Here is a 21,247-nt window from a genome sequence, read left to right as displayed (position 1 = left end):
ATGGCTTTGGTTAATAAGATTATATAGATTTTTAAGTGTACAGTTTTATGATACATGTCCTGTATATTGCATTGTGTACTTTAAAAGACCTTATACATTCCATTTCATCAGAGTGATCAGTGGTAGAGATAATGCTGTTGACTTAGGAGATTTATGCCTTCTATTATAGTTATTTGAATAGTAGAATTGTTAATTAGATATGTTTTCATTATTTGCTTGTCCTCCCTGTCTCTCACTTATTGGCTTTTTAACAAATATTCTTTCAAACATTTGTTAAAGTAGGCAAGTGGGTTAAATATGCTCAACCTTAGAACTTTTATATTATTTTTAAACAATAAACTTTAAAATAATAACAATTATATTGTTGAGCCTTTCATAATTTACTTCATATTCTATTGTCTTTGCATGTTTATAATGCAAAAATTAAAGAAAAGACAAAATGCAGAAAAATCACTCATAACTTCATTATTCTGAGATCATGGTTAACATTTTAGTGTATAATCTTTAAGATACTTTCCTAAACATTAATATACATTCATAATTAAACAATAAACCATTTAAATTTGATTCTTTTTGACTTAACATTGTGTTATGAACATTTGTTTAATTCCAGTAGAGATTTAACACTTCCTAATATTTCATGTATGTACATAGCACATGTATTCAGTGCATATCTGTTGTGTATATGGGAGTGTATGATACTGTGTATGACTATTAATTCTAAGAGCTAAAATATTCCATTGAACTAAGTGTAGGGTGGGGCTGACTTAGTATTATGATGACTATTTTTAAAGTACCTCAACATAGAATTAAGAGGTCTTTAAAAGTTCTGGTCTGGCAATAACTTGCTGAGTCATCTTGGTCAAGGTACTTAAGGTCTTGGATCCTTGGGTTCCTTATTTGTGTAGTAGGTACAGAATTCTCAACACATACAATTGAGAGAATTAAATGAGATATTATTTATAGAGCACTTAGCACAATGCTAGGTACATGGAAGGTGCTCAGTAATAGGTAACACTTATTGAAATCATCCCAGCTTAAGACATTTTCTAGTATTATAAATGCTCCATGGTGAAACATGTTGAGGGAACTATTTCTTCAGTTTCTATTCCTTAACGGATGTTGTACTAGATGTTGAGGATGTAAAATTAAACATCAGTTGATTTTTGGCTTTATGGCACACATAATCTGGTGGGGGGAAATGTGAGTAGATAAATTTATAATGCTGTACGATTATACCATTGGCACAGTTTGGCCAAACTCTCTGTGATCCCAGCCTTGGGAAACACTGGACTGTGAGCCTATGTGAATTCACAGTCCCAGTAGTTTTGATTATGAATAGGCCACAACATTAGTTATCAGTACCCCTATGTGATCTGGCTGGAACACTTTTGGAACACTGATCTGGAAAACTGTGGCCATAAACAATCCTAGATGGATTTAAATTTTACTTTTTACTGATGTTAATAGGCTACTAAATTAAGCATTAGGGTGGCATTATTAGCAAACAGATTTAATTGTACTTGAATGGAATTTAACCTTAGGTTTTCTTTCAGATCTGTTTATAGCATTATGGTTTTGGTTACTGTAGTTTAATTTGGCAGAGGGACTATTGATAATATGGTAAATGAAATTTATAAAGGTTATTTTGCATCCATATTTCATTACAAAATCTACAGAGTAATGTTGCTAATATTTATATAGTATATACGAATCTCAATTTGAGCAAATTTTTACTCAATTTGGGTATTTAAAATAATAAAATGGGTCATTCAGGAGAAATAATAAACTGGCATGCAAACGATATAGCCAGCTACTCTGTTTACCAAACTGTGCTGTGCTTTTAGACCTATTCTTTTTGGTCTGTGTTAGGTCATTAGATATATAATAAATATGTTATATATAACCATATATGATACATAATATATCAATATGTATATATGCATAGGTAGATAGATAGATATAGGTATGAAACTTTAATTTTTATAACTTAAAAGAGATCTTGCCAATGTGTTGGGAGTCACTATGAAAACTCTGATCTTTTGGTTTTATAGCTGACAGAATTTTGAAACCTCTGTCTCCCTCAGTAAAGGCAAAGAATTGTCAATGTGTTTGATAGACCTTTGATATTTCATGGCTATTTAGTCCAAAAGATGTGGATTTTTTTGTTGGAGATATATATAGATATCTATATATATCTATTATATAGATATACTGGAGATATATATGTTGGAGATAGATATATATATCTATATATCTATAGGTATATATACCTATGCCATTGTCAAAGTGAAAATTGATTCATTTATACTGTTTCTAATATAAAAATATTCATAAGGATAAAATTTGCCAAGCACCAGAATGTAAGCTTTCTGATCTTTGGTGTTCAAAAATCTGTGTTCATTAGTTTTTATCTTACAATTGATATAATAGACATCTAGCTTGAAAATATATATCAGGGTTATAAATAGTATGTGTTTGCATATTTTGCTTCCTAGGGTAATTCAGGTTCATTGTGACAAGTGCATTTGTTTTTCCAAATAAAATTCTCTGGGCAGTTAGAATCAGTGCCATTGTGATTTCTGCTCTCTGCCTTTAAAAGTAAAATAGAAAAAATAATGGCATGTGAATTTGTTTAGCTAGTGTAAATATGACAAGTTTCAATTTTTTTCAAGGGAATTTTCTAGTGATTTTACTTTACTTGTATCACTCTTATATAAAGCAATTTTTTTTCTTCAAAAGTTTAGCTTATTGAAATTATTTAACAAATAATAAGTAACAAATAATTTAAATTTAGTATGGAAGTCTAGATCAAGTGGAAAACAGCAAACTGCACAATGTTTTGGGTGGTATTATGTATAGTGGTTAAGATCAATACTCTGGAAGCAAAGTCTTGGATTTACTTTCCAGCTGTACTCAATAGCGGTGATTTTGGGCAAAATTGTTTAATCTCTAGTTTTTCAGGTGAACCATAAGAATGATAATAGTACCCTCACACTGGGTTATTGTGAGGGCCTAAATAATGATATTTAATGGTGCCTGAAACACCATAAACATTCCATTAGCTGTTAGTCATTTTTTATGATGTGATATTTACCACTTATAATTGTTGTGTTGAGAAACTATTTTTCTTGTTTTATTTGCTATGAATTTTACATTTCATAGGTGGCTTATATGCTGCATTTTATTTTAAGAAAAAAGACATTAAAAATTGTGCTACTTGTGTATGGTAAAACACACATTCTTTGGTGTGTGTGAGAAATGTCCAAAATAACATTTCTGTTGGTGCGCATTTTTTTTTCCTTTCTTGGTAGGAACAGTTAGAGCTGAACTTTGAATCAAAGAAAATTAGAGTATGAATAATAGGTTCTCTCTCAGATCTGGAGGGGAATTTTGAATTCACTTTCTCCATTTTATGAAAGAGGAAACCAAAGCTTTGTATGGTTATCTTCCTCAAGGTAACATGGCTAGTACCTTAGAGTTGGTCTAGATCTTTTATCTTTCACTATGTTAACCTCCCTCTCTATTTTGGTGAATATAGAAATTTTGGCCACGTTTGAATAACAGTGGCATTCATATAAAAAGAGTAAAAGATATAAATAAGTATCATTGCTTTTAATCTATTTATTGATATCCTGAGACACATTAAAAGCAAGATTCTAGTGGTGATTTAAAAGATTGGATTGCTTCTCAGCAGGTTAGTTGGCTATACATTCAGGTGCATAGCCATTGTGCAGATTGTTGTCTATATCGTGGAAGACCTAAAATGCCCCTCTCTAGCCGAAACCTCAGGTCTTTGCCATATAATTTTTCCAAAAAGAGAAACATGACCACAGAACAGATTGTTATTTGAGCCAAGAGCTGTTGAAACATTAAGTTAGATTTCTTCTTGGAAATCAGTAGACTAAGACTGTGTTAGCTCATGTTTCATATTACACAAGAGAAAATAAACTCAAAGGTCAGTGGAACAGTTTTACAGCATTACCCTTTCCCAAGGTAATCAGCAGAGCATGTACTAAAGACGTGAACAGGAGCATGACTGAAAGGAGAGTGGCTGTTAAAGAGGCCAGCTGCTTAAAATGCTTGGGACAATACTTGACACTTCCAGACCTAACCAGATGGGCCATCTCATAGGACTTACCTTCAATAATTCTGATTTATTACATTCAGAGATTTTTTTTTTTTGTAGTTAGGCAGTCAGGTTTTCGCATTTCCAGAAGATCCCAGAAATTTTAATATTGACCATTAATCATACCTTGGTAAACTGCAAGGACAATATATTATTAATTTGTTTGCAACCAAGAGACAAGATACAGTGATTAAAATTAATTTCTAGCTACATTTGTTAACATATTCTAATTAATTAATCTGTTAAGAAGTCAAAATATGTTTATATTAATGGCTAAATAGTAGGTTCTTTTAGTTGTGTCATTAAATACCATTGCCATTATCCTAAATATAGAATTTTGGAAATAAATACTTTATTATTAAATAAATAGGGGGTTGAGTAAGGCTTTCTGAATAATACTACTAAGTGGAATATTTCTACTTTTTTATTAATTGAATAAAACCTTCATGTTTCTGTTTTTATAGGATTTAGATCTAGAAGGATCTCAGCAGTAATCTCCCACACCCACTTCATCTTTACCACCTTTACCTCTTCACCAGTACCAGAATTAGGAAAGAACATTTCATAAGTAACAGTCATTATTTACCTACTGGACACTATTTTAAATAGTAGCAACTCTAATTTTTTTTTTTAAGATTTTGTTTTTTTAATTTATTTTTAGAGAGGGAAGGGAGGAAGATAGAGAGAGAGAGAGAGAGAAACATCAATGTGCGGTTGCTAGGAGTCATGACCTGCAACCTAGGCATGTACCCTGACTGGGAATCGAACCTGTGACACTTTGGTTCGCAGCCCGTGCTCAATCCACTGAGCTATGCCAGCTGGGGCTAACTCCAATTTTTGAAAGCTAGCTTTTAACACTTTTGAATTAACATCATTCTCCCCCTCCTCAAAAAGAAAGATTAAATGATTTTTATATAATTATAATTTCTACATATGTCTCATTAATTTGAACCTCAAAGTAGTCAAATTGCATTTGACTTTAGGCCAAGTCAAAAACTATTAAAATAGCTCTTATTACATAACATCAGAAAATAGGAGATTGACTATTTGTTCTTAGATATGATCTGAAGGTGAACTTATCAGATTGGCCACAGTGCATTTGACTGTGTTTTAGAGATAGTACAAAATGAATAAGATTTTTTAAAAAGGTGAAAATTATTAACACACTTAATGTTTGCTAGTAATTGCATTAATATTTAGATTTTATTACTGTACTATAATTAGCATGATAAGATTATTCTAATTTTTCAAGGTTTTCTTTTTTGACTTAGAAATTTTTAAATTTTTTAAGAAGATGAAACATTTCATAAAAAATATTTTTGGTGTGATAATTATATATGTAAGCACAGCAACCCTTATATCAATGGTATTATCTTTTTGTTTTATAAATAAGGAAGCTGAAACTCTGATAGCCTGAAGTGAAAAATCTAAGTCAGTTTGCTAATAGGCCTAGCAATCCATTAGCAAACCCAACTTTTATTTCTAACATCTGTCATTTCAAATGTATCATCGTGCTTGACACATGATAGGTGGTTTATACCATTTAGTCTTAGACTAAGTCCATACATGAAATAACTCATTTAATTAACATCTAGTCCCAAATATCATGAACCCAGAGGCATCATAAGGACTATAATAGTGAGAAAAGCTACTTGAGTAAAAACTGTAGACATGCCTGTTGCAATGAGTTTGAGTAGAAATGAGATGTTGGGTATTAATGGTCTTCCATCAATTTTTATCAGTTCTCCAGGGTAGACCTAAATTACAGAGTAATTTGCATTCATCTTAAATAGCGTTGACTGCTTAGACGGATGTGTTTTGGCTCCCAGCAGCAGTTGGTGTCTTGACTGGGTCATTACAGCCCCTGGCTTGGTATTCACTTTTGTGACTCCATATGTTTGACGTTGATATAGCACCTGAGTTGATGAATCAGTTTCTTATGTGCAATAATCTATTTTCTTACAAAGTTGGTTGTTGGGTCACATAGGGACCCTCAGGAGGAAGGGTGTGGAATTCATCTGAGGACCCCTTCCCATTTTCTATCTCTTATTGGTCAAAGTTTGTCTTATGGGGCTTTTATTCCTCCATACATGTATATTGTGGAGTCTGGCCTCTTCCTGTAGCTTCTTGATAGCTGCAACCTCCCTAGTTTTAGTCAAACTAGTGCACAAAGCCTGGAGGGCCAGTGGGACTAAGTGATTAGGAGTCTAGCATAGTTACAGTGGATTGTAACTTTCTTATATTTTAAGAGGTTATTGATTTTTCTATGTTGTTCTTAAATCCAGCAATCATATTAAGTAGACTTATTGTCTGAATAGTGTGTTTATTCATCATTTCATGTGAAAGATACTGTGCCATGGCTTTTAGGTATATTATGCTATCTCATTATTAAAACAACTTTATGAACTAGGCTCCACAATTATTCTCATTTTAGATTAAAAAATTTACTCTAGGCTATAGCTAGTAAGAAGTAGGATTGGCATTCAAATGTAGGCAAAATAATTGTAATCTTAAACCTAAAACTAACCATTATATCACCTTTCCTTAGCCACAATCTAGCAAGTAATAGGTGCTCGCTAAATATCTGTTTGCCAAATACTTATTCTGTGCAATGAGTTTGAGTAGAAATGAGATGTTGGGTATTAATTGTCTTCCATCAATTTTTATCAGTTCTTCAGGGTAGACCTAAAGTGCTTGGGTGCATCATTATGCAAAACAGATACTTCCCTTGTCTTTGTGTAATTTACATGCTAGCCACTCTTGTTTCTGATTATAAGTCTTAACAATGCCTTATGTAATGCTTTTCCCTTGCTGTTTTCTGCTCTACTATCTCCCACACAGAAAAATGTTTTGAAGGCATGGGCTTTGTAATATCTGTGTTCATAGTGACTAGTGTACCACTGGATATATAGTGGTTGCTCAGTAATATTTATGGAATAAATAGATGGAGTTCATCACTACTTGCTCATTGCCTTCACTTAAATGTCCTATTTATTGTTTCCTGATAGATGAAGTAAAGGGTGTATGCTGAATTAGACACAGATTGGAAATGGCACTGAGATTTTAAACAGAATTTTCAAAATTTATACATTTATTTGTTGATCAGTGACATGTAAACATTTGAAAATAAGGAACAGCATTCAAAGATAAGACACTGGTAACTTCCCATCAAGATAAAGACATAGGTAAACATGGCTTACCTCTTCACAAAACCACATCAAAGTTACAACTAAACTATAGAACAACTATCACTCAGAACTGAGGGAAATTGAGTTCAATGGAAGTCTGATCCCTACAAAATTAAAGAATCGCACCTATCAAGACTGGTAGGAGGGGCGGAGACATGAAGACATGATATGGGCTAGTTCGACACCCATTTGTGGTGGATAAAATTCAGGAGGGATATCTCAGGAGTGAGGGGTCCCAGCCTCACACCAGGTCCCCCAGCCCAGTGTTCCAGTGTCAGGAAGAAAAGTTCCCATAACTTTTGGTTGCAAAAACCCAGCAGGGATTGAGTCAGTAGAAGAAACTTCTGGAGTTCCAAGCAGTTCCTCTTAAAGAGCCCACATACGGACTTACTCAAACTTACTCTTTCTGAGCTCCAGCACTGGGGTAGCAGCTTCTAAGGCACCACTGGCATATGGGGAGAAACAAAAGTGACTGGCATCAAGGTGAGACTTGGGGGACAACTTTCTCCCACGCAGAATGGCAGACAGGTGCCAGTCTTCCTTTTCTGAGCCCTCCCTGCACAGATCCATAGAGCCAGCAGGTGGATGCCATATATGAGACTCCGTCAACCTGGCTAACACTGTTTGTTACACCCTAGTGATTCCTTGAGGCTCTGTCCCCCCAAATATGGGCCCACTGAAGCTGTTAACTATGGCTTTTCCTTATGAATGGTTGGTCTTGGCTCATACTTCATAACTTCCTAAATCCTCAAAGAAACAGCAGCTGGCCTCAGTGAGCCCCAGGCCCAGCAGTAGCAGCAGCCAGCCTAGACTCATGGCTTGGCTTCACCTAGGAATTTCCAAGCCCATCACAAGTAGCAGTCTTCTCAGATAGCTTTATAGCTCAAAAAGGGTGCCCCCCAAGAAAAACACAGGTAGGGGCTGACCTTGGCCTGCACCACCCAGGAAACCCCAGGGCCAGCACACACAGTGGACAGCAAGAGAGCACTTCTAAGCATCACCACCCTTCCCCAGCACAGCTGATCCTCCACAGAGGGCAGAGGTAGGTGGTAAGTGGTCACAGCCAATCCTTGTAGCTGGCCTGGGTAAATCCTTCCCATTGATCTGCCAACAGCAACCAAGGCTCAAAGACAAGAGGAGAGTATACTCAGACCACTCAAAGGGCACAACCTGAGTATCTAGCTTAAGGGATAGTGGGGACTATGCCACTAAACTCTTACAGGACACCTACTATATTAGGGCACACTACCAGGACACAGAGTCAAAGCAGCCCCACCTAATACATGGAAACAAACACAGGAAGGCTGACAAAATGAGGAGACAAAGAAACATGGCTCAAATGGAAGAACAGATCAAAATTCCAGAAAAAGAGCTAAACAAAATGGAGATAAGCAATCTCTCAGATGCAGAGTTCAAACATTGGTTATAAGGATGCTCAAGGAACTTAGTGAGGACCTCAACAGCATAGAAAAGATTCAGTCAGAGATGAAAGATATTTGAAATAAAGAACAATTTACAGTGAATTGACAGTAAAGTGGATGAAGCTGAGAACCAAATCAGTGATTTGGAACATTAATTTGCTTCTTGGAAGAAAAAAACAACCAATTAGAACAACAAGAAGAAAAAGGAATCCAAAAAGACGAGGATAGTGTAAGCAGTCTCTGGGACAACTTCAAGTATTCACATCTTAGGGTTGCTGGAAATAGAGAAAAAGCAAGTAATTGGAAATCTATTTGAAAAAAAATTATGAAAGAAAACTTCCCTAATTTGGTGAAGGAAATAGACATTCAAGTCCCAAGAAGCACAGAGAGCCCCACACAAATGGATGAAAGAGGCCCACTCTATGATACATCATAATTAAAATGCCAGCAGTTAAAGATAATGAGAGAACCTTAAAAGCAGTAAGAGAAAAGCAGTTAGTTGCCTATATGGGGAGTTCCCATAAGGCTGTCAGCTGATTTCTCAGAAGAAACATTGCAAGCTAGAAGGGATTGGCAAGAAATATTCAAAGTCATGAAAATTGTGAACCTATAGCCAAAATTGTTGTACCCAGGAAAGCTGTCATTGAGAATCAAAGGGACGATAAAGAGCTTCCTGAACAAGAAAAAACTAAAGTTTACCTTCATGAAACTATTATTGTATGAAATGTTAAAGGGACTTATTTATGAAAAAGAAGAAGGTCCAAACTCTGAACAATAAAATGGCAATAAGTACATATCTGTGAACATTTACATTTAAAAAACAAACTAAGCAAACTAGAAGAAGAGAGACAGCAGCATGGATTTGGAATGTCTTTTGATGGTTACCAGATAAGAGGAGGATGTGGGTAATGGGTGAAGAGGTGAGGAGATAAAGATGCACAAACTGGTAGTTACAGAATAACCATGGGGCTGTAAAGTACCGTATAGGAAATGGAGTAGTCAGTGAACCCATACGCATGACCCATGGACATGAACAGTGGTTTGGAGATTGTCTGAGGAAGTGGAGGTTACTGCGGGGGGGGAGCGAAAGGAGAAAAATTTGGATAACTATAATAGCATAATTAATAAAGTATGAAAAACAAAGATAAGAAACTTCATGTACTATGATGTCTAATTTTAAATTCTTTTCATTGATTATCTGTATAACAAATGTGTGGGGAATTCCGTCCTGCAGAGTCCTCCTAGTCTCAGATGAGAATGAGTTCTGGACACAAGCTGTTGTTTGTGCAGGAAAGGGGGTGGTGATTCCTTCTAGTGGAGAGTGCCCCAAGCCCTTCTCCGAAATGGCTTTATTGAGCAGGGGTGTACATGCATGCAGAGCTCCTCAATCAATGTCTAAAGGCAATAGTGTTAGAAAACAGATATTGTTTATAGGTAACAGTGAAAGGAACACAGAGAACTGCCTCAGGTTAGGGTTTGTTAGACATGCTGATGCCAGATGATTTTTAAGGCTTGTTTCATGAGATAAGGAGTTCACTCCTTTTGCTTTTGGACTTAGATATCAGATTCATGGCAACAGGGCTATAAAAAGCAAGACAAGCCTCAAGGGGTGTAATGCATTCTTTAGGCCTGATCTCCCTTGGGAAACTTTGGTGCTAGTATGGGGTCATGCCTTCCTCCAGCATTCCTGGCATTCCGGTCCAGACATACAGGCCTTTTTCAAGGTCTTGCTCTCAAAGGCTTACAGTCTCCAATATCACACAAAGCGGTCCCCAACACAAACAAGTCTACATTTTTTTGTACACTTAATAGTTGTTATTTTTAATAAAGATTTCTTTAATCTATGGACTCTGTCTACTAAAATTTATCTTTTAAACTGCCCCCTTTGAAAGCTATCTCTGATCATATCAGTTATCTCTTCTGTCTTTAAGGATTTTTATTTTTGATTTAATTTATTATCTAGATGCAAACCAACTTTTCCATCCTGATTGACCACTGGATTTCCACCCATTCTCCTGCTCTGCATAAACATAGCTAGTTGTCATGTGGACAAGAACCACCTAATTTTTACATATATGTATTGCCCTTCTCTGTTTCTCCAGCTGTCAAAATACACTACTCATCCTTCAAGATACAGTACAAATGCCATCTACCCCCTAAGGCCTTCACTAATTTCTTTCCCCACTAATTTCTTCTGTTGTCTTGCTTATTACTTTAACACTTGCTTATCTCAGCTTTATCCTGTCATGAGTTGAACAGTCTTCCTTTGGATTGATTAATTTCTCAAAGAAAGGATCTCATTTAATGTAACTGAATTACTAAAGCAATATTATTCTTATCCTGTATTAATTATATTGTGGGGGTTTTTTTGTTGTTGTTGTTGATGTTGTATACTTATCCTAGATTGAGGGACATGAACTATTGACTTAAGTCTCAAATGTCTAATTGTCATGTAACATCCTTAATATGTAGATAATTTTGTATATTCTGGATGTTTTTATGCTTAAAGAAGAAAGTTTCTGTCAGCCATCATCAAGTCTTTTTAAAGGCAAATTTATAAATCTATTTTTTCCTCCAGATTGTTTTAATTTCCTCTCTCTTTGGCCTTATTTTCCCCTTTCTTACATATTAAAAATTTTATAGAGCATTTAGTTCTGGGTTTTTTCTTGCCTTGAATCCAAGTCTCCCTTAGGAAGCTGCTGACAATATAAAAGCTCAAAAATTAAGCTAGCAAAAAAAAAAAAAAAATTCCCCCCATGGGTTCCTTGGGATTCAGGCCCACTCAAAAGTACTTGAGAAAGAGTTTCACATCCTAGACATTTTCACATAAGGTATGACTCATTTCCACTGACATATCTCCTGTGTTCACAACTCTGTCTGAAATTAGAACTTAGTACAGATCTATTATGAACTGTCTTCGAGGAGAGGAAAGATTTTAGCCTGTTTCATTTTTTTCCAAACATATTTTGCTACTTCCCTAAAGTAACTTTTTTCTTTTTTAATGGTCAATCCAGTCGACATTTCTTCCAAACTTTTCATAATCCATACATTTAAGTCAATATTGAGTGCATTAGAGTGTGTATTGGGTTGGCCAGTAAGTCCATTATGTTTTTTCCATAAAATAAATGACACATTTTTCATTTCACCAAGAACTTTATCGATGTGGATATTTTCAGTATGTTGGCTATATCCCACTATTGGCTTCTAGTAGGTAGAGGCCAGAGGTGCTGCTAAATATCTTCCAATGCGTAAGACAGCCTTACAGCAAAGAATTATTTGGCCAAAATGGCAATAGTACCAAGAAACTTCACAAACCACTTTTGACCTGCTCAATCAGTCACAGCAGCTTGTGCATACACTGCACAAATCTTTTTTTCTGTTTCGATTTCATTTTTACCTTTCCTTAAATAATAACCATATTAAACCAAAAATATTGCATATTTTCTTCCATCTTACGTGTTAAAACAACAAAAACTCACCAATTATAATTGTTTTAATGCACGCGGATATGACAGCTGTTATAGTGCAATCAAACAAAATTGGTTTGAATGAAGTTAAAGAAGACTAAGTACTACAAGAGCCATCATATGGAAAAAACGTAACAGACTTTTGGCCAACCCAATTAGTATGCCTATATATATATATATATATATATTCTTTATTGTTGTTTTATTAGAGTTGTCCCAGTTTTCTCCCTTTGCTCTCCCCTGCCCCACCCACCTTCCATTCCCACAGTCAATTCACACTCTGCTGTCTATGTCCATAGGTCATTTATACCTGTTCATTGATCAGACCCTTCCTCTTCTTTCCCTCTTTTCCCTCCTCCCACCTTCCATTTGGTTGCTGTCAATCTGTCTTTCTTTCCATGCCTCTGGTTCTATTTTACTTGTCATTAGGTTCCTGTTGTAGGTGAGATCATATGGTATTTATCTTTCACTGATTGGCTTATTTTACTTAACATAATATTCTCCAGTTTCATCCATGCAGTCACAAAGGGTAGAAGTTCCTTCCTTCTTTCTGCTGCGTAGTATTCCATTGTGTAAATGTACCACAGTTTTTTGACCCACTCATTTAGTGATGGGCATTTAGGCTATTGTAACTCTACTATGAAAATAGGGGTACATAGGTTCTTTTGAATTGGTGTTTCAGGATTCTTAGGGTATAATTCGAGCAGTAGAATCGCCAGGTCAAAAGGCAGTTCCATTTTTAGTTTTTCGAGGAAATTCCATATATTTTCCACAGTGGCCACATCAGTCTGCATTCCCACCAACTGTGCACTAGGGTTCCCTTTTCTCCACATCCTTGCCACACCTTGTTGTTGCTTGATTTGTTTATGATGGTCATTCTGCTTGGTGTGAAGTGGTATCTCATTGTGGTTTTAATTTTGCATCTCTTTGATGGCTAGTGATGGTGAGCATCTTTTCATATGTCTATGTGCCCTCTGTATGTCCTTTTCTGAGAAGTGTTTGTTCAGGTCCTTTGCCTACTTTTTAATTGGACTGTTTGTCTTTCTGATATTAAGTCATATGAGTTCTTTATATATTTTGGAGAACAAACTCTTGTCTGAGGTATCATTGGCAAGTAAATTTGCCCACATAGTTGGTTCCCTTTTTATTTTGGTGATGTTTTCTTTAGCTGTGCAGAAGCTTTTTAATTTGATGTAGTCCCATTTGTTTAGACTTTCATTTATTTCCCTTGCCATAGAGGATATATTGGTGGATATTGCTCTGTGGGATATCTGAAATTTTACTGCTGATGTTTTTCTCTAGGACTTTTATGGTATCATGGCTTATGTTTGAGTCCTTTATCCATTTTGATTCTATGCTGGTGTATGGTGTGAGTTGGCAGTATAGTTCATTTTTAGTCAATGTACCATTATGGCTTTCCCAACACCATTTGTTGAAGGAGCTATTTTTACTCCATTTTATACTTCTGTCCTGTTTGTTAAATATTAATTGACTATAGAGACATGGGTTTCTTTCTGGGCTCTCTGTTCTATTCCTTTGCTCTATGTATCTGTTCTTATGCCAGCTCTAGTCTGTTTTGCTTACAATGGCCTTGCAATATTGTTAGATATAAGGTAGTATTGTCCCTTCTATGTTATTCCTCTTTCTCAACATTGCTTAGACTATGTGGGGTACATTTTGCTTCTTACATTTTGCTATAAATTTTTGAAATATTTGTTCTAAATCTATAAAGTATATCATTGGTATTTTAATGGGGATTGTGTTGAATCTATAGATTTCTTTGGGTAGTATGGACATTTTAAAAATGTTAATTCTTCCAATCCATAAACACAGTATATGGTTCCATTTATTTGTATCATTTGTAATTTCTTTCTTCAGCATTCTGTAGTTTTCTGAGCACAGGTATTTTACTTCCTTGGTTAAGTTTATTCCTAGATACTTCATTTTTATTGTTGATATAGTAAATGGGATTATTTTCCCATTTTCCCATTCAGATGTTTCATTGTTGGTGTACAAAATACATTCGATTTCTGAATATTGACTTTGTATCCTGCTGTTTTGCCAAACTCACTTATTAGGTTGAGTAATTTTTTTTTTTCCTGTGGAGCCTATAGGGTTTTCTATGTACACTGTCATGTTGTCTACAAATAGTGACAGTTTTACTTCCTGTTTTCCAAGTTGGATGCCTTTATTTCTTTTTCTTATTTGATCATTATGGCTAGAACTTCCACCACTAAGTTGAAAAAAGTGGTGTAAGTGGACACCCTTGTTTTCTTCCTGATCTTAAGGGGAAAGCTTTTAGTTTTTGCCCATTGAGCCTGATGTTGATTGTAGGTTTCTCATATATGGCCTTTATTGTGTGGAAGTATGCTCCCTCTGTTCCCACTTTGCTGAGGTTTGTTTGTTTTTTTTTTTCATTATAAGTGGGTGCTGTACTTTATCAAATGTTTTTTCAGCATCTAGTTATATAATCATGTTGTTTTTGTGTTTCATTTTGTTTATGTGGTGTATTACATTTATTGATTTGCGAATGGTATACCATTGTTACATCCCTGGGATGAATACCATATGATCTTGGTGTATGATCTTTTTAATGGATTGCTGGATCTGGTTAGCCAATATTTTGTTCAGGATTTTAGCATTTATGTTCATCAGTAATATTGGTCTCTAGTTTTTCTTTGTTGTGTCTTTACCTGGTTTTGAAATTAGGGTAAGTCTTGCCTCATAAAATGAATTCAGGAGTATTCCTTTGTCTTGAATTTTTGGAATAGTTTGAAAAGGATAGCAGTTAGCTCTTCCCTAAATGTTTGATAAAATTCTCCTGTAAAGCCATCTGGTCTAGGGCTTTTGTGTGCTGGGAGTTTTTTTTTTGATTACTGCTTGAATTTCACTTGCCGTTATTGGTCTGTTTAGGCTTTCTGCTTCTTCTTGATTTAGTTTTGGAAGATTATATGTGTCTTAAATTTTTCCATTTCACCCAGGTTTTCAAATTTCTTGGCATACAGTTGTTCATAGTAACTTCCTACAATCCTTTGTATTTTTGTGGTCTCAGCTGCAATTTCTCCTCTTTCATTTCTGATTTTATTTATTTGGGTCCTCTTTCTTTTTTGTTGATGAATCTGGTTATAGGCTTGTTGATTTTGTTTGTCTCTTCAATGAAATAGCTCCTGGGTTTATTGATCCTTTGAATTGTTCTTTTAGTCTCTATGTCATTTAATTCTGCTCTGATCTTGATTATTTCCTTCCATCTACTCACTCTTAGCTTTGTTTGTTGTTGTTTCTCCAGTTTTTGCAGATGTAGGGTTAGGTTGTTTATTTGAAAATTTTTTATCTTTTTTTAGGCAGGCCTATATTGCTATGAACTCCCTCTCAGGCCTGACTTTATTATGTCCCATAGGTTTTGGGTTGTTATGTGTTCATTTTCATTTGTTTCCTGAAACATTTTGATTTCTTCCTTGATCTCATTCTTAACAAATTCATTATTTAATAGCATGTTATTGCTATTAACAATAGCAATTGTTATTATTCGCTCTTCATGAATTTGAATATGAGTCTTTTCCTTGAGATTGTTTTCTAGTTTCAAGCCATTGTGATCTAAGAAGATGCTTGATATGATTTCAATTTTCTTGAATTTGTTGAGGCTTGTTTTGTGTCCTACCATGCAGTCTGTCTTTGAAAATGTTCCATGTACTTTTGAAAATAATGTGTATTTTATAACTTTGGGATGAAATGTTCTGTATATATTGATTAAGTCCCTAGAGTGTTTTTCAATGCCACAATATCCCTATTGATTCTTTACTTGGAAGATCTATCCATTGTTGACAGTGGGTGTTAAAATCCCCTACTATGACTGTTTTGCTGTGGATACCTTTCTTGAAGTCTTCCAGAATTTTTCTTATATACTTGGGCATTCCTATTTTGGCTGCATATATGTTTACAAGGGTTATATCTTCTTGATTGATTATTCCCCTAAGTGTTATGAAGTGTCCTTCTTTGTCTCTTTTTATGGCCTTTGTTTTGAAATCTATTTAGTCTGATATAAATATTGCTATCCCGCTTTTTTTTTTCCAGGTCTGTTTGCTTGGAATATTTTTTTCATCCATTTACTTTCAGTCTGTGTAGATCTTTTGTTCTGAGGTAGGTCTCTTGTAGACAGCATATATGTGGATCCTATTTTCTTAATCATTCATCTATCCTAGTCTTTTGATTGGGGCATTTAATCTATTTATATTTAAGGTTATTATTGATAGGTTCTTATTAATTGCCATTTTTCCCCTTTGTCCTGGTATTCCTTTCTTAAAGCAGTCCCTTTAGTATCTCCTGAAATGCTGATCTGGTTGAGATGCATTCTTTTTTTTTTTTTTTTTTAAGATTTTATTTATTTTTAGAGAGGGAAAGGAGGGGGAGAGAGAGAGGGGGGGAGAGAGAGAGAGAGAGACAGAGAGACAGAGAGACAGAGAGACAGAGAGACATCAATGTGGGGTTGCTGGGGGTCATGGCCTGCAACCCAGGCATGTACCCTGACTGGGAATCGAACCTGCAACACTTTGGTTCGCAGCCTGCGCTCAATCCACTGAGCTACGCCAGCCAGGGAGATGCATTCTTTTAGCCTTTTTTTTTTTTTTTTTTTGGTCTGGGAAACTCCTTATTTTGCATCCCATTTTAAACGAGAGCCCTGCTGCTAGATTAGTTTTAGTTACTGGCATTTTATTTCCACTATTTGGAATATTTCTTGCCATTCCCTCCTGGCCTGTACTGTTTCTGTTGAGCATCAGGCGGTATCCTTACTGGAGCTCCTTTTTATGTCACTTCCTGTTTCTTCCTTGCTGCCTTTAAGATTCTCTTTGTTTTTGAATTTTGCCATTTTAATTATGATATGTCTCGGGGTGGTCCTCTTTGGATTCCTATTGATTGGGACCATCTGTGCTTCCTGGACGTCTGTGACTTTTTCTCTCATCAGATCAGGAAAGTTTTCCACCATTACTTTTTCAAATAGGTTTTCTATCCCTAGCTCCTCTTTTTCTCCTTCTGTTATCTCTGATATGGATATTATTATATTTCATGTTTTTCTGAAGTGCCCTTAACCTCTTTTTGTTCTTTTTTGAGTCTTTTGTTGTTGTTGTTGCTTTGTCTGGGAATTTTTTTTCTATCTTGTCCTCCAGCTCACTTATTTGAGCCTTTGCTTCTTCTAGCCTGCTCATAATTCGTTCTACTGTGTTCGTCATTTCAGATATTTTATTCCTTATTTCCTGCTGGCTCTTCTTGATAGATTCTGTGTCCTTTATCATGCTAGTGTATTCCCCAGTAAGTTCTTTGTAGCTTCCCTGGAGTTCTTTGTAGTTTTCACTGAGCTCATTTAGTATCCTTAGAACCATTAGTTTGAACTCATTGTCTGATACTTTGCCTCACTTTCATTTAGCAGTCTTTCTTGGGATTCCTCCTTTCCTTTTGATCGGGGTTGTTTTTGTGTCTCCACATTTTAGGTGATTCTTCTTGTTTGTTTCTGCTTCTTAGATTGATCTTCTTTGCCTCCCTTTCTTCATGGTTTGACTTTCTGTAGTAGCAAACCTGTGGGATTAAGTGGTGCAGTCTTCTTGATCTCCAGAACTTGGTGCTCTTGGAATGCCCTTTATGCTATTTATGTGGACTGTCTGTTTATAACTGGTTTTTGGTTGTTGTTGCCATTGTTCTTTGGTGGGTCCTCCCCTCTGGCTGGATGACTGAGAGTGACTCTGCCCACCATGTCCTTTATGCTGTTGTACATGTGCTGCAAGAACAGAACTAAACAGCTCAGGAAACAAACCTAAATCCACAAAATTAATCACAACCCACAATCATAATATCAATAGCAAATGAGCCAGTATTAATGAAGGTTTAAAGAAATTAAGACAATTATAAGAAAGGAAAAATGAATATGAGATGACTGAGAGAAAAATGATTTTTAGAGGGTAGAGGGAGAAGTAATAGTTAAAAGTATGAAATAGGGACAAGGCAAAGAGAGGAAGAAAGAAAAATTGACATTGTAAGTAAAAAAGGGAGTGAAAAAGGTGGAATGGAATAAGAGAGGAGAAGCATATAGTATTAGGTTTAAATAGAAATTAAAAAAAAATGTAGTGATAGAGAAAAGAAAAAAAAGTAGAAACCAAATTGTAGAAAAAGATCCTCTACAGTGCTATCAACAATAATGAGCAAAGATTAATATAGTTGCGAGGGGAATAAAAGGGAAAAAAAGAAAGAAGGGAAAGCTTAAGAGATGTCTACAGGAAAGAGAAGGCATTTTGAGATAATAGAGGGAGAAGGAATAGTAAGAGTGAGAAATGAAAACCAGGCCAAGAGAGGGAAAAGTTAAAATTTATAACAAAAGAAAGGGCAGGTTGAAGAAAAATGGAGTAGGAGAGGGGAATGGTGAAATATGAGATTTGAAATACAAGAATAGGGAAGATCTAGAAATAAAATTGGAGAAATGCAACAATAAACACCATATCCATAGTGGATGAGTAAAGATTGATAAATCTGGAGAGAAAGTAAGGGTATTTTAAGAATGGGAGAAAGAATATGAGATGACTCATGAAAAGACAAATGGTTTTTTGAGTCTGGAGGAGTGAAAAACTGTAAGAGTGTGGAATGGAAAAAGTTGTAATAAGAGAGAAAATACTATTTAAAACATAAATAAGAACAGGAAAGAAGAAGGTAAATGGAGTAAAAGAAGGGAGGAGCAAAATATGAGTTGAAATCATAATATAAAAACTAATGACTTAATATGTACAAACTTGAAGAACAAGAAATGAATGCCAACAAGCTATGCAGGAGAGAAAATAAAGCAAACCATAAAGAACATGGCAGGATCATCTCCCTGTTTTCTTTTTCTGAATCCAGTCCTTGTGATGTCAAACAGTGTCCCAGTCTGGCCTGAGGCAGCCTTTAGCCTATCTCCTTCTATTGTTAATTTAGTAAACCTGTAATCAGCAATAGGGTTTAAGCACCACAGGGTTGGGCAGAGTAATTCCTGAGGGTGGGACTGTTGCTTTCCCCTGGGCTGATGCCGCTTGGAGCAATTTGCTCTGCTTGAGCAAGATGGCTCCTGTAGTATGGGGATGACTCAACACAGAGATCCTGGCAGCTGCTCTCTCAGTTCTCTCCCTAGAACCTCTGTCCCCAGACTCTCCTTCAGTGTCTCTAGTCTACTCTGCCCCCACTTTGCTGGAGCCCAAGATAAGGGACTGCAAATGAAATTATGTGCCTTGGCCCTTCTAAAGGCTCTCTGTGAATCCAGCTGTCTCTCCCTGGAAGACAGACACCCTGATGCTTTTCACAGCTGGATATTATCTGAGTTCCTTTCCTGGCTCTGGTGCTATAGGTTGGGGAGGCCAAGTTGGGGTTTAGACCACATACTTCTCAGTGGGAACACTCCCTCCCCACTGCTGCCTCTGAATTTCCTTCTGCAACTTCAGCTCCCTCCTGTGGGATCTCAGCCAGCCTTCTCGCATCTCCTTCACATTCCATACCGGTTATGTTTTGTTGAAGCAATTTCTTCCATCTGTTCATGGTTATAAGAGATCTCTCCAGCTATTGTTCTGTTGGTTATTCCTGATGATTTCTCTACAATTCAGTTGTAATTACAGATTGGTTCTGGGAGGAGGTTAATGTAGCTTCTAGTTACTTCTCTGCCATCTTGGGTCTGCCTAAATCAGCAGGATTCCTATATTTGTAATTTTTCATAACAAGGGAAAAACGTGGGAACAATTCTCAAACACAATTCTCAATCCCCCCCAGGATTTGGGGGGAAATATTTAATGTTTACTAGTAATTAACCTGTGTATTAATACCTAAATAAGTGCTATAAATAAAAAATTTGGAAACTATATTACAGCATTGCCCCTCACTGAGGTGGAAAAAGTTGTAGTTGACAAGTGAGCACTTGCTGACTACTGTGGGATGGCTCCTGATGTGATTTTGTTGATTCCTTATAACCTGAGGTTCTCCCCACTTAACTGGGGAAGAAATTAAGGAAAAGGGAGGATGACTAGTTCAAGGCCACATACATTATGTTACAGAGTTAGGGTTGGAACCTACACTGTTCATCAGACTATGATGATTTTCTTAGTTATAAGATTAGTAGCCTTATGGGAAAACTTAAAGGGCTTTTTTGAAAAGGAAAATGTGACTTTTAATTTGAGATATCTTTTGAATTGCTAAAAGTATACGTTTTGTGATGAATGATGCTAAATCTTTGTTGCTTGTTATATTCTTTCCTTGGACAACTTAACATATTTCTGTTCCTCTATTTCTTTATAAAAAGAGGATTAAAAACATCAATGTAGAGATCAAATCTGATAATATTTTAACATTTTATATCTAAACAAAATGCTAGTTGCTATACTAACTTCATTTTATGTCCTTGGTTACTAAGAACTTGACCTACTTTTTAAATATCCTATAAATTCATAGTAAAATATTAAAAGAGATGACTGTGGTAGCAGAGGGCACAGGCATGATGAGCTTGCTGTGTCCTCGGGCACTTTTTTTTTTTTTTTGGAACCACAGTGATTTCAAAGTGGAATATATATTTCTGGATGAGAAGCTACAGGGCTGACTGACCTTCAGGGAAGTAGAGATATTTTGTTGAAGTAATATAATGCTATAATCCTGTTTCTTTTGAATTATTGATGGGATGTTTGTATATATCTTGTGAAACTTTAACAATTAATATTTAAACCTCAAATAAGTGTAAAATAGGTATTTTTAAAATATTAAAACCACATTGACAGTAAAATTATTATTACATTTATTTAACCTTCCAAAGTTTATATCTTTTTTAATCAGTTATTTTTCTTATATTACGATGATGTATATGTGTATATATATTTGTTTTTACCCTAGGTCCAAATTATTTTGAACGTTATTACTTACGTGATTCAATACAGATGAGAGTTTCCTCCACATACCAAGAGTTATAGCTGAGTGATATCTGTAGGGGGTAAAATAAAACTTTCTCTTATAGGACTTATGAGAGTATGAGAGTTTGCCTCCTAGTATTTCATG

At 35.6% G+C, this 21,247-nt stretch overlaps 1 protein-coding gene across 1 annotated transcript in view; it reads left to right on the top strand.

The window, feature by feature from the left end:
* The window catches only part of GBE1 (1,4-alpha-glucan branching enzyme 1), a 268,090-nt gene that overhangs the window by 36,202 nt on the left and 210,641 nt on the right, over positions 1-21,247 (top strand). The gene's annotated exons all lie outside the window — the stretch shown is intronic.

The sequence above is a fragment of the Phyllostomus hastatus genome, unplaced genomic scaffold (assembly GCF_019186645.2).
Source record: "Phyllostomus hastatus isolate PE091 unplaced genomic scaffold, TTU_PhHast_1.1 phas_contig_86, whole genome shotgun sequence".
Taxonomy (NCBI): Eukaryota; Metazoa; Chordata; class Mammalia; order Chiroptera; family Phyllostomidae; genus Phyllostomus; species Phyllostomus hastatus.
This window is presented reverse-complemented; position numbering and strand designations above follow the sequence as displayed.